Here is a 14,555-nt window from a genome sequence, read left to right on the forward strand (position 1 = left end):
GCCCTTGAAGAGGATTGCAGGATCCTGGTCTCTTCCTCCTTTTCTCTTTCACTTCTAGTTAAGAAATGAGCAGCTTCACTCCACCAAGCACTAGGCTATGATGTGCTGCTTCACCACAGGCCCAAAAGCAACGGGGCCAACTGACTATGGACTAACAATAAACCAGAATAAAATTATTTTTCTTTCTCTCTCCTCTCCTCTCTTTCTCTCTCTCTCCTGCCACCCCTCCACCCACCTTCTGAAGGGGATTTGAACTCAAGTCTTCACACTTGCAAAGCAGATGCTCTACTACTTGAGCCACACCTCCAGTCCATTTTGCTGTGGTTATTTTGGAGATGGTGGTCTTGTGAACTATTTGCCCAGGCTGGCCTTGAACCACAATCCTCCCAATCTCAGCCTCCCAAGTAGTTAGAATTACCGGCACGAGCCACTGGCATCTGGCAAAACTTTTCTCTTTATAAATTTATTAATAAAGGAACTTCTTACAGTAACAAAAAGCTGCCTAACACAAAGGGCTTCTTTTAGTCAAACTGGGATAATTTGAGTATCAAAAATGAATAATGATAAAATAATGAACAAATTAAAAATCTACTGGACCATAAGAGAGAGAGGCAAAGAAGCTTATCTTTATTTAAGGATCCATATCTAGGAAGTAAACATGTAAAGAGAACCAAGAAAATGATTATCAGAGAAGTTGGGGGTGTGGGCAAGGCATTGAACCCAGGATGGGAATTTGGGGTGTAGGTAATTCTCTTGAACTAGAAGGTAATTTTACTCACAGTTCACTTTAGAGTTATCCATAAAGCTACACACATCTGTATGTTAGCATGTTATATTTCACAATAAAAAGAGTAGCCTCGTATTCAGAGAAGTCAAACCCCAAGTAGCCCATTTCAAAATCCTATTTCAATCCACTGATTCCATTTCTCCATCCCAAGCACCTATTACATCTCAAAGGGGAGATGTATGTGTAATTTTAAAAACAGAATTCTTACATAAACGTTATCAAGAAAGTCATTCTTACAAAAACATTTTTAGGACTTTGAGAAATCAAGATGAGAGATATCAAGTTGTCAGAAGAGAATTAGCTCTATAATCAATTCTCTCTTGTTTTCGAAGGCTTCAAAATTTCTTCAAGCTATAAAATGTCTAGTGTTCTCTAAATATGGAAAGAGGAAATGAAATGGAGAATCTCCTTAATTTGAATTAATGCCCAGCTAACTTACGGTCTTGAGTGGGTTGACTTTCCTTAGCTCCCTCCGAACATATTAATTAAGTTATCAAAAGAAATTTGATTTTCATAAAAAAGGCATCTGATGAGGATCTGGAGGAGTGCTGATTGGAGTCTAAGGCACACAGAGGTCGGTGTCAGGGGCTCCAGCAGCGCCAGCTCGGGGCTAATTGATGAGCACCGTTCATTCATTTTTGCTTCCTTTCTTCCCTTCCACACTGTCTGTACTCCTCTATCATTAACTTGATAATAAAAAGCCAGATGATAAAAATCAAAAGTAACAGACAGATTCCATCTCTCCTAGCTCAGTCTTGGGTGAAAACCTTTTCATCTTCAGAGGGATTTCTTCTCCTTCTTCATTTTAACACATTATTCCACTTTGCCTGGAAAATTATTTCGGTCTCAGACAAGTCTTATTTATTCATTCTTGTGGATGAAAGCAGAAGCCTGGGTAATGCAAAATGATACAAATCCAGAAACCTTTTATATTTGACTTTCAAATGTGGACTTGTACTGACATTTGATTATGCATATGTTTAATATTCTGGAAATTTAATCCAGACAAAATAAGAGTCTCAGAATAAGCATCTACCTAGAAAAAGTCTGAAACTATCCTGGGTCTTGAACGCCACTCCTTGCCCCAGGTGCAGGCACAGTGCACCTCTGCAGAGCACAGATTACAAAGCTCCCTCTGAGCCTCTTCATCCTGACTTCTCACTCACTTGCCTGAAGCGGGTGGTGCCAGTGCTCCCCAGGGCATCCTGGATGCTGTGGCTGTATACCTTTCAAAACTTGTAGTCACTGATGCAATTATAATATTTGCTAAAATACCTGGGAAGCTACCTTCAAAACGATTGCTGCTCACTAGTCCAAAGTCTGCCTTTTCTAGCCTCTCCTTCTGACCCATCCTGAGACAAAGGTCTTACCTGCTCTCATGGGGAGATTCAAAACGATTGCTGCTCACTAGTCCAAAGTCTGCCTTTTCTAGCCTCTCCTTCTGACCCATCCTGAGACAAAGGTCTTACCTGCTCTCATGGGGAGATTATACACCAGTATATGAGGGTGCTAAGGAGTACCCTGGAGTCTAGGCACCACCATGGTTATATTTATTACCCATCTGTCCTTCCTCATGGGCAAACTGAGTAAAACTAACATAGGAATAAGCAAATGGTCCAACTGTTTGAAGCAGCCTGAGCAAAGTGAACATCTCTGGGTCTTCCCTTGAGATGGTATACGCTCTACCATGACTGCTTAGCTTATAGAAAGAGCAAACCAGCACCTACGAGGCAGGCATGGTCCTTCCCAGCTCCTTCTCCCAAGCTCCATCATGGATACTGCAAAGCCATTTCCTCAGCTTTCTTTGGGTCAAGGGTTTGCGTTGGGGTTCTCTTGACTATGAGGAAACCGAGGGACGGTGGCATGGTTAGAATTGCACTGTAGAGTGGCAAATTCTACACAAGTAACTGAAGTGTGAAAGCAGGAAAGAAAGGGGGAAATGGAGGAGTGAGGGAAGGAGAGAGAAAGGAGGGATAAGGAGGAAGAGATAGGAAAGAAAGAACTGAGGGAGGAGAAAGAAAAAGGGAGAGAAGGAAAGAAGAGAGAAAAAGAGGAAGGAGGTGGGGAGGGAGGGAGAGTAGAGTTCTGCAGTTGATGAAACTGTGCCTAAGGGATGGAGACACCTCCTCCCCCCAGCCTGTGGTTTCCTCCAATGCTGCCTGGAAGGTTTAGGTGGGAGTGGGTGTGGGTGAGGTTAGGTCAACCTCAAGTCAACCCGTCTTCCTGACATGTGAATCCTGCCCTGCCCTCTCTCCTGCAGTTCCTTCTTCCAACTTGAGAGGCCCTCCCAGCTTGGTTCTCTCTGTGGGAAATCTGTTGCTGCCACTCTGGATGTGCAAAGCAATGCTTTTGAAACACAGAAGGAAATTAAAAACCACACCTTTTCTTTCTCACTCCAGCCAAGTTTAAGAATACACTTAAAATACCTCATTTGCCATGCAAACCTGAACAGATAGTCCTTTTTTCTAGGCACGTGCAGCCTCCGTGCCCAGCTCTGCCCGCCATTGATTCAATGTAGGGGAGCTACGCGGAAGGGGAACATGGGAGGTCAGTACTGGGAAACACTCCGCCTGCGCACTTCAGGAAGATCACTCAGGCTGCGAACAGGGAATGAATGAAACATGGACATAGAAGACAGCGAGGCCATTCAGGAGGCTGTTGCAAACATCCAGGCAAAGGATGATGGTGGTTGGAACTAACATGGTGGCAGTGGAATAGGAAAGGGACAAAATAAAGAAACATTTAGATATTAATATTAACTTAATGTGCTAAGACTTCATCCTCAGGTGCTTGCTCTGGGGGGAGACAGCTTGTGTACCTAGTGAAGAAGTCGGTGGAAGGGCACTGATAGGATGGACCAAAAGGGAAGAAATACGAGACTGTATCAGGCTAAGCCTATGGGAATGGGAGGAGGAAAGATGGAGTAAAAGGGAAGCATAACTGCATTTTAAGCCTCACAAAGCTATATCCAGTTTGACAGGGAGCTTTGCCTTCATACGCAGTCTCACTAAGTCCCCGGATGAGGGACGTCTTGCAGGCGCATGACTTCAAGCCATTGTGGCTCTGCAGCGGCAGCGGGCCTTGAAGAAATGGATGAGTGAAGGCCATCTGCTGTGGGCGCTCCACACGGGGTGCAGGATGCTGCAGAAAGAGAAGGCACACCTCTCTGTTTATCACAGTCCACCCCTTTGCCCTGTTGAGGTAGCTGCAGTCCTCCAGGACTTGGGTGGACCTCATTGTCCCCCTAAGAGGAAACAGTTGTGATACAGCCAGCGGATGCCACAGTCAAGACTCACTCCATGCTTCCTTTGCTGTAAAAGAGGTCCTATAATTTGATGCCGTGTGGAATCTGTTTTAATAAGTTCTCGTGTTCTGCTGCACAGTAGGGTGACTATGGTTCATAGTAACTTATTACATATTTTATGAAGAACCAGTAGAGAGGAGCTTGAAGGCTCCAAACAAAGAAATAATTACTCTCATTTGATCAGTATACATTGTATACATGTGTTGAAATATACTGTACCCCAAAATATGCACAATCATCACATATTAAATGTTTCAAAAGCCAGGTTCTGGTGGCTCACACCTATAATCCTAGCTACTCAGGAAGCAGAGATGAGGATGATAGCAGATTGAAGCCAGCTCAGGCAAATAGTTTGTGAGACTCTATCAAAAAAAAAAATCACAAAAAAAAGAGTTGCTCAAATGGTAAGAACACCTGCCTAGAAAGTGAACACCTGCCCAGAAAGTGTGAGCCTAGGAGTTCAAACCCCAGTGCTGCCAATAAATAAATAGGTAAATAAATTTTCTAAAGAAAAATATAGTTTTTACTGCTATTCAGATGGGATGAGGCCAACAGAGCAAGAGATAACTGCTGTAGAAAAGGTAGGTTCTCACAGTTCCCAAGGAGAGGGGCTATGCCACAGTGGTAGAGGGGGTAGAGGGAAGGGTGGGGAGTATGAGAAAAGGCTCTTGAGGTTTCCACAGGAAGGAATAGATGAGGCAAAATAAGCAGACTTAGACTGCTGATTCGAGTGATATCAGTGGGCTTTGGGTATAGAAGCTGTCACTAGTTTTCTGGTACCTGGGATGGTGACTCAGAGTTTGAGAGCTCCATAGAGGAGGTGATTGTAGATACGGGTTCTGGGTTGGTTAACCACTCACAGGTGAGTCATCTAGTATCTCTAGGAATTGGCTGATCTTAAGAGGAACAATTTCCCCAGATCAGCAAGGCCCCAGGTGACAAAACATCAGGATGAAAAAGACGGGATTAATACAGGGTTTCATACCAATGGGTCAAACATCATGCATGTCCTTGGAAGCTATTGTTGCAGCCACATGAGCAGAAAAGGCACGCTCACACCCAAAATGTATATCTGGAATTACCTTGCCACCAAGTGACCAGCTGGACTCTTAGAGGAGTGCTGCCAGTTTTGGAGGCTTCTTGTGGGTCTCTGTTTCTGTCAGACCAGATAAAGATAGTAGCAAGAGCAGCCTTGGTAAGCAGAGTCCGTGCTGCTGTGCCTGTGTGAGCCTCTAGCCCTGCTGACATGGTGCGTTAGTTAGGCAGCTCTCATTGCTGCAACAGAATGCCCGACATAATAACTTAAAGGAAGAAAGATGTCTTTTTTTTTTTCATGGTTTCAGAAGTTTCAGTCCATCATAGTAGGGAAGGCAGGGCAGGGTAGGGCAGTTTACATCACAGTAGACAAGAAACAGAAAAGTAACAAGAGGCCAGGGCAAAGTATAGCCCCCAAGGAAATCCCTGTTTGACTGACTTCCTCCAACCAGTCCCCCCTTCCACAGTTCCACCACCTCCCAGTCTTCTCAAATTTTGAGTCCATCAGCCAATTAAGCCACTTACTGGTTCAGAGCCCTTGTGATCTACTTGTCTCTGAAAACACCCTCACAGTCACACCTAGAGCTATGCTTTACTAATCTCCTAGGTGTCTCTCAATCCAGTCGATTTGACAGTCAAGGTTAACTATCACTCATGGCCATTTAATTCCTGTGCTCACCCTGACAGCACGGGGATGGTGAATGATAGAGGCTGATTGCTATCAAATGTTTTAGTCATTCTGTCTATTTGGCTGTTTAGTGAAATGGTTCCCCACCTCCCTGGGGAAACCTCCAGGGACATTTGGTGATACCTAAAGACATTTTTGTTGTCACTTTTGGGAAGGTGCTAATGGCATCCAGACAGTACAGACCAAAGATGCTGCCAAATACCCTGTAATGCACAGGACAGTCCCCTACAGCAAAGAAATATGTTCCCCCAAAATCAACAGTGTGACAACTGAGTGCTGCTCCATGGTGGGTGCATTTCTTCATTCTAAGAGATACAAGATGGAAAATTTGTTTCTCATGTTGAAGGGGTGTCCCTATCCACAGAAACACTAAACATTTTACCCTGACCAGCCCTTGAATTTTTTTTTTTTTTGCTTTATCTTTTCCAGACAGCGTCTTGTTATGTAGCCTTGAACTCTTGATCCTCCTGCCTTAGTCTCCCGAGTGCTGCCATTGTGTGGAGAGCGGATTACGAAACGCCTATGAGAACTGGACACAAGCAAGGTGATATGAGGCTAAATTGCTTTTACCTGTAGGCAGAGATAGGCACAGCTCCGGCCACGAAACAGAAAAAGCAGAACAGCTGGGTCTCCTAAGCTTGCATTCAGAGAAGTAGGTCGCAGGTTTCTCCTGTTACAATGCCATGCCCGTCTGAGAACTTCTCCACCCTGTTTGCCGCTGTTTATAAAAGGCTGCTGAAGGAGAGTGTGAGGGTTGTTTTGTTTGTTTGGTTGGTTGGTTTTGCCTTTGACTCTTACTTTGGGCTTTGTAGGGGTTTTGGGGCTTTGGTTTTTGCTTTGGACTTTTTGGTGTGGGAAACTTTTGGAAGGGAAAAGAATTCTAAAGGGAAATTGCTGAAGGGAAAAGTATGGCTAAAGAAGAATTGATAGAAAGTCTGTACTGATAACTTTAACATAGGCCTTAGAAAGCTAAGCCAAAGAAAGAACTTTAACATAGGCTTTAGAAGCTAAAGAAAAGCCAAAGAGAACATGGGACAGTGCAAGACAGAGGATCAAGACCTTGCAAGTCTGAGCACCAAGGCTTTAAGAAAGCTAAAGAGAGAATGCTAAAGAAAAGCTGCAAGCCTGGGGGCAAAAGACTTTAAGAGTGATTAGGCTAAAGATAAGCTAGGAGAAAACATGGGACAGAGGGAGTCTAAGGAAAGAGGTTTTAAGCAAGGTTTTAAAAAACTGCAGAGAGTAGGCCTTAAAGAATCAAGATAGAGAAAAGAAGCAATGAGGGTTGGGCATCTCCACCTGAGCGCCCAACACACCCGATCCCACTTTTTGTCTGTCTGTCTATCCTGTGTCTTTTCTGAATCTCTAGTCGCCCCCAGTTAAGCCCAGTTAGGTTCAGTAATAACCAGGAGCGAAAGAAAAAACTCACTCTAACAAGGGAGGGAGCGAGAAAACAGTGCCCCTCCAGAATTACAGGTGTATCCCACCATGCCTGGCTAAAGAAAAGGTTTGTTTTTTTAGTGTGTGGGGGTTTGTTTTGTTTTGTGTGTGTGAAGCTTTTGGGGTTTTTGTTTGTTCTTCTTCTTGTTTTTGTGTTGTGTGGTGTTGGTGATTGAATCCAGAGCCTTGAGCAAGCTAAGCAAGCATTCTACCACTGAGCTACATACCCAGCCCTCTTGAACCTTTGCAGGGTTTGTCTCCCACATTCTGTAGCACATGTGCCTTTCCAAGACCTCCAGTGTCCTAGCCACCTCTTGCTTATATAGTCTAGTCAACACAATGTCATCTATGTGATGGATCAGTGTGGGTTGTCCAGGTAGCTCGGATATCTTCACATCCCATACCACAGAGGGTGAATGAGGTAACATAACATTGTGGGAAAACTGTGTATGTACGGTCTTATCTCTTCCATGTTGAAGCAAACTATCTCTGATCCTCTTTTTGTGATTTAAAAAAGAACGCATGTGCTGGATGGCCACATAGCATGCACCTCAGCCTATGTCACTGCTATGGTCTGAGTAGTTATATCCCCTCAAAATTCCCGTGTTGAAAATGATGGTATTTAAGGAGGCAGGCTTTGGGGAGGTGATTAAGTCATGGTGCCAAACCCTCATGAATGAGATTTGTTGTCTTTTTTTTTGTTTTCTTGATAATGTCTACCAAATGCATTTTCCAGAGCTGGACAGGAAAGTCCTTCCCTAACGTGGGATCTAGGTGGCACGTCTTACAGTCTACCATACATATATCCCAGGAAGAGTAGACACTACCAGTATGCTAGCTAGCTACTTGAAGCCTGGATTCAGCATGACTTACAGTCACTGAGTCAAAATTTCTAGGTGCCACAGGTATTCCATAGAGGACCAGTCCATAGGCTTAAGGAAGTTGGAAATGTAAGAACGGATCTATTGCTGGGCCCCAGAGGTTCACACTAGAGGCAGAAATCAGGAGGATTATGGTTCAAAGCCAGCCCAGGCAAATAGTTTGCAAGACCCTATCTTTGAAAATACCCAACACAAAAATGGGCTGGTAGAAGGTCTTAAGTGGTAAAGCACCTGCCTAATAAGCATGAGGCCCTGAGTTCAAATCCCAGTACCATAAAAAAAGAAGAATGGATCTATTATGTGCAACCTACACAGTCCCCTTTTGATGAACTTCCTGGGAGGGTCACAAGGATACTCCCTTCACTAAGGCATTAAGAAGTGGGATACCTGCACCATTGGAGAACTCTATAGTAATGACCCCCCAAAAGCTTGGTCAGAGTAGGACATACTGTGATAGAATAGGTTTCCTGGTCTCATTGAAATAACTGGGACCTGGTCTGGTGGAGATGAATGGTACTGCAGGTGCACTCAGGGATGTCCTTATAGCCACTGGTAAAGAGAAATCCTCCCAGTGGGCCCAATGTCTGGCCATACATAAAGATCTCCACTTGTCTAGAAAAGGAGATCTGGACCTTTCATGATTCATGAGCAGAGACTTATGGGACAATCTGCTGTCTTAGTCTGCTTTTGGGCTGTAACAGGGTGCCACAGACTGGGTAATTTATAAATAATAAAAGTTTGGCTCACAGTTTTAGAGGCTGGTAAGTTCAAGATCAAGGGGTCATATCAGGTGAGAGCCTTCGTGCTGTATCATCCAGTGGCAGCAAGCTTCACATGGCAAGAGAGCACAAGTCAGTACAGAATTCCCTTGTATAGCCATCCCAGTCTTGTGATAACAAACCCACTCTCCTGATATCGGCATTAAGCCATTCCTGAGAACAGAGTCCTCGTGACCTACTTGCCTCTTCAAGGTCTCTCACCTCTCAACACTGCTGAGTTTAAGTTTCAAGTACATGAAATTTGGGGACTTTCAAACCATAGCACCTGCTGATAAAGAACTTAGAAAGAACAAACAAAATTGGAGGCAAGAAGCTTAGGGAGAGGAATGTGGATGAAGGTCTTGAACTATTAAAAAACGTGAAGTGATTCAAACTCCATGTAAATCCATCAGAAGCAAGGCTGTCCTGTGATACTCAGATCTACAAGTGCATCCTGAAGTTGTCTGTCGGCCTGTTCACGACCACCCTCCACAATGACAAAGAAGTCCTAGGAGAGGAATGAGAGTTATGCAAAGCTGAGCAAAAGGATCTTCCTCTCTCAAACATGGGGCTGGGCATTCCCAAAAGCACCTAGTTGAGACCCCAATGTGGCTCCATTCTGTTGATGGCGTTACCTCTGTGGGCAGCTTGTTACCTCTTGAGAAGTTGATTACACTGACCTCTTTCATCATGAAGGAGGAAGCAAGGTATCTTTAAAAGGATAAGCTCAAATTTGGGCATGGATTTGCCACCCCTATCCTTGGTGCTCTGCCAGATCTACAGATTTGGGGTTTTAGGAAATCCTTATTCACACTCACAGTATCCTTTACAACATCAGCTCAACCAAGAGACACATTTTGTGATCACAGAAGTTCGTGAAATGTTCTAGTCTTATTCCAAGCCCCCCACCTCACAGAAGAGCATTAAGAGAATGTTAGAATGGTCTGCTGAAGGCTCAATTATGGTAGCAGATGGAAGGCAACACCCTCAAAATTGTTGGTGGCTGGATTCTTCATATGCCCTAAGTCAATGGCCAATATTTGGTTCTGTCTCCCCAGAAACCAGATATATGGGTCTGAGAGTCAAATGGTAGCAGTAGCAATGACCCTGAGTCAGGCACATATAAAAAGCCATTGAAGGAACTTCTGTTTCTCATCCTATGATCTTGGGCAGTGGGTTTGGAATTCCTAGTTCCCCAAAGGGAACACATAGCACTGTTCAATTAGAAGATAAGGCTGGACCCTGGTCATTTGGGACCCACATTCTGTTGAACCAAAAAGCCTAGATCATGTCACTGGACAGCAGGGAGGCCAGTCTTAATTATCAGAGAAATCTTGGATTGCTGCTACACAATGGAGATGGGGAGGATCATGTGGACACCCCATGTGATTTGTGGAGCTACAGCTTCTTAGTACTTTCTTGCTCAACACTCCTCAATCATGGAAAACTGTAGTCAAGTCAAGGTCACCAAGGACTAAAATCTGTCTGAACTGTCATCACCATGCCACAAAGAACCTCCTCCCACTGAGGAGCCAACAGAACCTAAGAGGAATACAGCATAAGAATTCACCTATAGTTACCAGTTAGGTTTCAGAACTGGCTATAGAAGTGGAGATGCTGCAGACAAGTTTCTCTTCATTGTTTTCATATTCCATCCTCCCCAACCCCTCAGTTCCAGGACATGGAGAGTGCTGTCAGGGCTACAACTGAAAGAGTCACCTGGGCATATGGCTGAATTGATGATTCAACATACTGCAAACTTTTGCATGGCCCACAGTGAACAGACCATGAAGTTTTTTGTTTTGTTTTATTTTGTTTGATGGTGTTTGTTTTTTAACCTGAACAAAGATCAGGAGGGGACAGATGAACAGGATATTCTCCATCAGCCCCTTAAGTCCATTTTCCAACCTTCTCCAACCCATGTGGCTAGTGGGGGCTGACTCTCCAGATGCTATCTTCCAGCTCTCTCACCTTCTACTTTCTGATGGGATCAGGCAGTGAGGGCACCAGCAGAAGCTGGAGGTCACCAGCCCTACCCACTGCTGGGTCCTTCTGCTGACATCTCCTCTGGGTTCTAGTAACTGTCCTCTCCCTTTGCCTCTTTAGGTTTTAGTATGGTTTGAATTTGTCCCAAACACTGGAAATTTAATCCCCAAACTCAATGTAAAGTTGTTTAGCAGTGAGACCTTTGGGAGGTGATTGGATCACAAGGACTCTGCCTTTCCATTCATGGATACATGGATTGATGGGTTACTATAGGAATGGCTTTGTTATAAAGTCAGTTCTCTCAGGCTCATTTGCTCTGTCTTACAATGATGGATGCAGCATGAGACCCTTACCAGATGCTGACCTGAAGCCAGCACCATGCTCTTAAACTTCCCAGCCTCCAGGACCATGAACTAACTAGACATCTATCCTCTACATAGGGGCTTAGTACTATCTGTGGTTTCAGGCATCCACTGGGGGTCTTGTAACATACCCCTCACAGATAAGGGGGGTGTGACTATATATTATTATCTTACAGACAAGGAAACTGAGACTCAAAGAGCCAAAGTACCTGACTTTCATTGCTTATCTAATAAACAATACATCTGGGATTCATCACACTAGTCTGTATGATACCAAACCCCACTCTTTCTACCCCATCATGATACTACCCTGAAAGAGGAGATAATTCCATCTCTCTGAAGCTGCAGATCTAAGACAAAATGCGGCTGTGCAAATACACTCTCATTCCATTGCTACAAGTGTGGGAAAGAAGGTTTTGAACCATGAGCCAAATGGAGATGCCCCTGAAGGATCATCAGAAGCACTAATTTGCATTTCCCTGAAATTTCCACTTTGTAAGGGGAAAAAACAGGACAGAAAAAAACTGTCCACTGAGTCAGTGGAAGTGTGGCTTGTTAATGGAAGCAGAGTGGTGTGTTCATTAATGTCTCTAGCTACAAAATGTGTCCTAGGGTCATTATTTATAATAGGCAGCAACAAAAAGCAATAACAAAGCTGGCATGCAGCAACAGGCAATGTGAAATTTTAATTAGGAGACATTTTCTGGATTTTATTTTAAGCGTCTTGTTGTTATCAAGGGAAAGCCATGGTCAAGAAAGGTAGGCATTATTACAGAGGTAAGGATCAGAACTGTGTGCGTGTTTGCTTGAGAAACCCAAGAGATGCTCACCAAATCTCTTTTCCCTGACACTTAAATTACATCATCATCAATAACATCAAATTAGATAGCATCTGAGAACAACTAACTGTTTCACACACATATAACATGAACAGTAAAATACAGCTTATAGTTGCTGTTCCAAGATCAATTCAAAAGGACCAGTCTGGACCCTGTTATGTGTAGGGCATGGTGCTAGGGCCTATGGGACCCAGCATTGCTGTGCAGGATGGACCCACTGCTCTGCTAGAATGTGGAATTGGGGATCATTCTGGGGAGACAGTAGACTGGAGAGCCTGCAGCGGTGGCACTTACAGAAAGAAGAGAAGAGTTAGATGAGCAAAAGAAAAGGCTACATGTGATTTAGAGCACGGACTCTGTTGGAGCTCTTCAGAGGAGAAGAAACAATAGAATATAGATATAGATATAGATATATAGAAGGAAAATGATGATAAGGTATTGGCTCATGTGATCATGAGAGCTGAGAAGTTCAAGAGCTGCCATTAGCAAGCTGGAGACCAGGGAGCTGCTGGTTTGGATCCAATCCAGAGTCAAAGCCCTAAGAACCAGGGGAGCAATCTCCAAGGGGCAAGAGACGATGGATGTCCCAACTCAAGAAGCCAGAGAGTGAAAGTGCCCTTCCTCCACCTGTTTGCTCAGTTTGGGGCCTTGGTGAACTAGACGATGTCCACACACATTGGGGAGGGTGTCATTGTCCACATATTCTACTCAATCAAACGCTAATCTCTTCTGGAAACATCTTCACTCATGTGCCCAGAAATATGTCTTACCAGCTGCTGGTTTTACCTGTGCCCAGTCAAATTGACATGTGAGATTAACCATCACGGAAGCCACATAAAACTATTTATTGTGTGGTTTTCAAATGGTAACTTTTGACTCATTAGCAGATTGTGAAATTAATTCAGTGGATTTTGAAAACTTCAGTATAATAAAATAGAATTTATTAGAGTACATTGCACACCAGTCCTGTTTCATGAAAATTTGAATATGGTTTTATATAGGCAGATGCTTGGGCACCTGGGTCTTGATGTGACCCTTATTTTAGGTGACAATTCAAACAAAATTGTAAAACTCTGATTTAAGGGAAGCTATTGTGAACTCTTTATGCAACCATGGGGCCTGCTTCTCAAGTTCATTACCAGAATCTACTTTTTTATGATGGTTTTCTTCGAGATAGGGTCTCATAAACTATTTCCCCCCAGCTGGCCTCAAACTGCGATCCTCCTGATCTCTGCCTCCTGAGTTGCTAGACTTACAGGCATGAACCACCAGCGCCTGGCTCAGAATCTGTTTTTCTTGAATCAGAAATCACATAATGAGAGGGCCAAAGATCAGGAGCCCTTTCTCCTGTGCCATGCTCCAGAGTTACTATGCCTGACGCGTGATACTTTTTAACCATGACCAGCATTTATGGTCTCCCCACGTTCTAAGAATTTATTTATTCCCTATTCACAACTCCCCTAAGAAGGAGGTTTTAGTGTTTTATTTTATACATGGGACATGAGGCACAAGGATCATCTCATTCCTAGCACCTCGTCGCTAGAAAAGGCAGAGTACAGCTCGGAATTCAGTGTGACCCACTGATCACTTCTCTGGCTGTAAACTTTTTTCCCTTTTAATTACTGCAAATCCTGTCTCAATCTATCTGGCATATGTTTGCCTACGTTGATATTCCTTTTATTTATTGCTGAGTAATCACCACCTAAGGGTACCAAGGGGGTGACCAGTCTCTTGCCTGTAATGCTTGAGATCTCAGCTGGAAGGATTGACAGCTGGAGGAAACATGGAGGCTGCATTGCTGGAATCATCTGGAGGCATCTTCATTCATACATCTGGCGCCTGGCCCGAGATGTCACCAAGGTATCTCTGTGAGCTCTCCATGAGCTTGGGCTTCATTCTAGGGTGGTGGGGTGGGGTGGGGAAGTAACTCAAAAGGGAACACTGGCGAGTGAGCACTCCAGTGAATCAGACAGAAGGTGCATGGCTTTTACCATCTCTCCAGCCCTTCTTCTGCTGTTCTCTACTGGCAGACCCTCCATGTCATCAAGGAGGGGATGTAGGCCTCACCTTTGAATGTTGCAAACCTATTCCTGATGACATTATCAATTTTCTTAGACTCTAGCCGTACATGCAAGCTTCCTTGTTGTTAGGACAACTGGATTTCCCTTGATGTGGAAGAGTGAGTGGCTTAAGTTCCTTGTGATGCATAGGGCACTTTGGGATTAATAATCTGCTGTTCATTATAATGATCTGTCGTCTCCATAACAGTAAATGAGCTGGAACCACAGATATATTTACTGCCTTAATTTACTTGCTAGCATTAGGCTTATTTTAAAGTATTTTCTCTCCATTTGGACTGAATTTCTTTTATCTGAGCTTATCTTCAATGTCAATAAGTTTAGCACTGCTCAACAGCTGGAAGCCCAGATATTATACATCTCCCCTTCTATTAATCTTCTGTAAGTTGATCTTTATGGC

This window comes from Castor canadensis, chromosome 12 (assembly GCF_047511655.1).
Source record: "Castor canadensis chromosome 12, mCasCan1.hap1v2, whole genome shotgun sequence".
Lineage (NCBI taxonomy): Eukaryota > Metazoa > Chordata > Mammalia > Rodentia > Castoridae > Castor > Castor canadensis.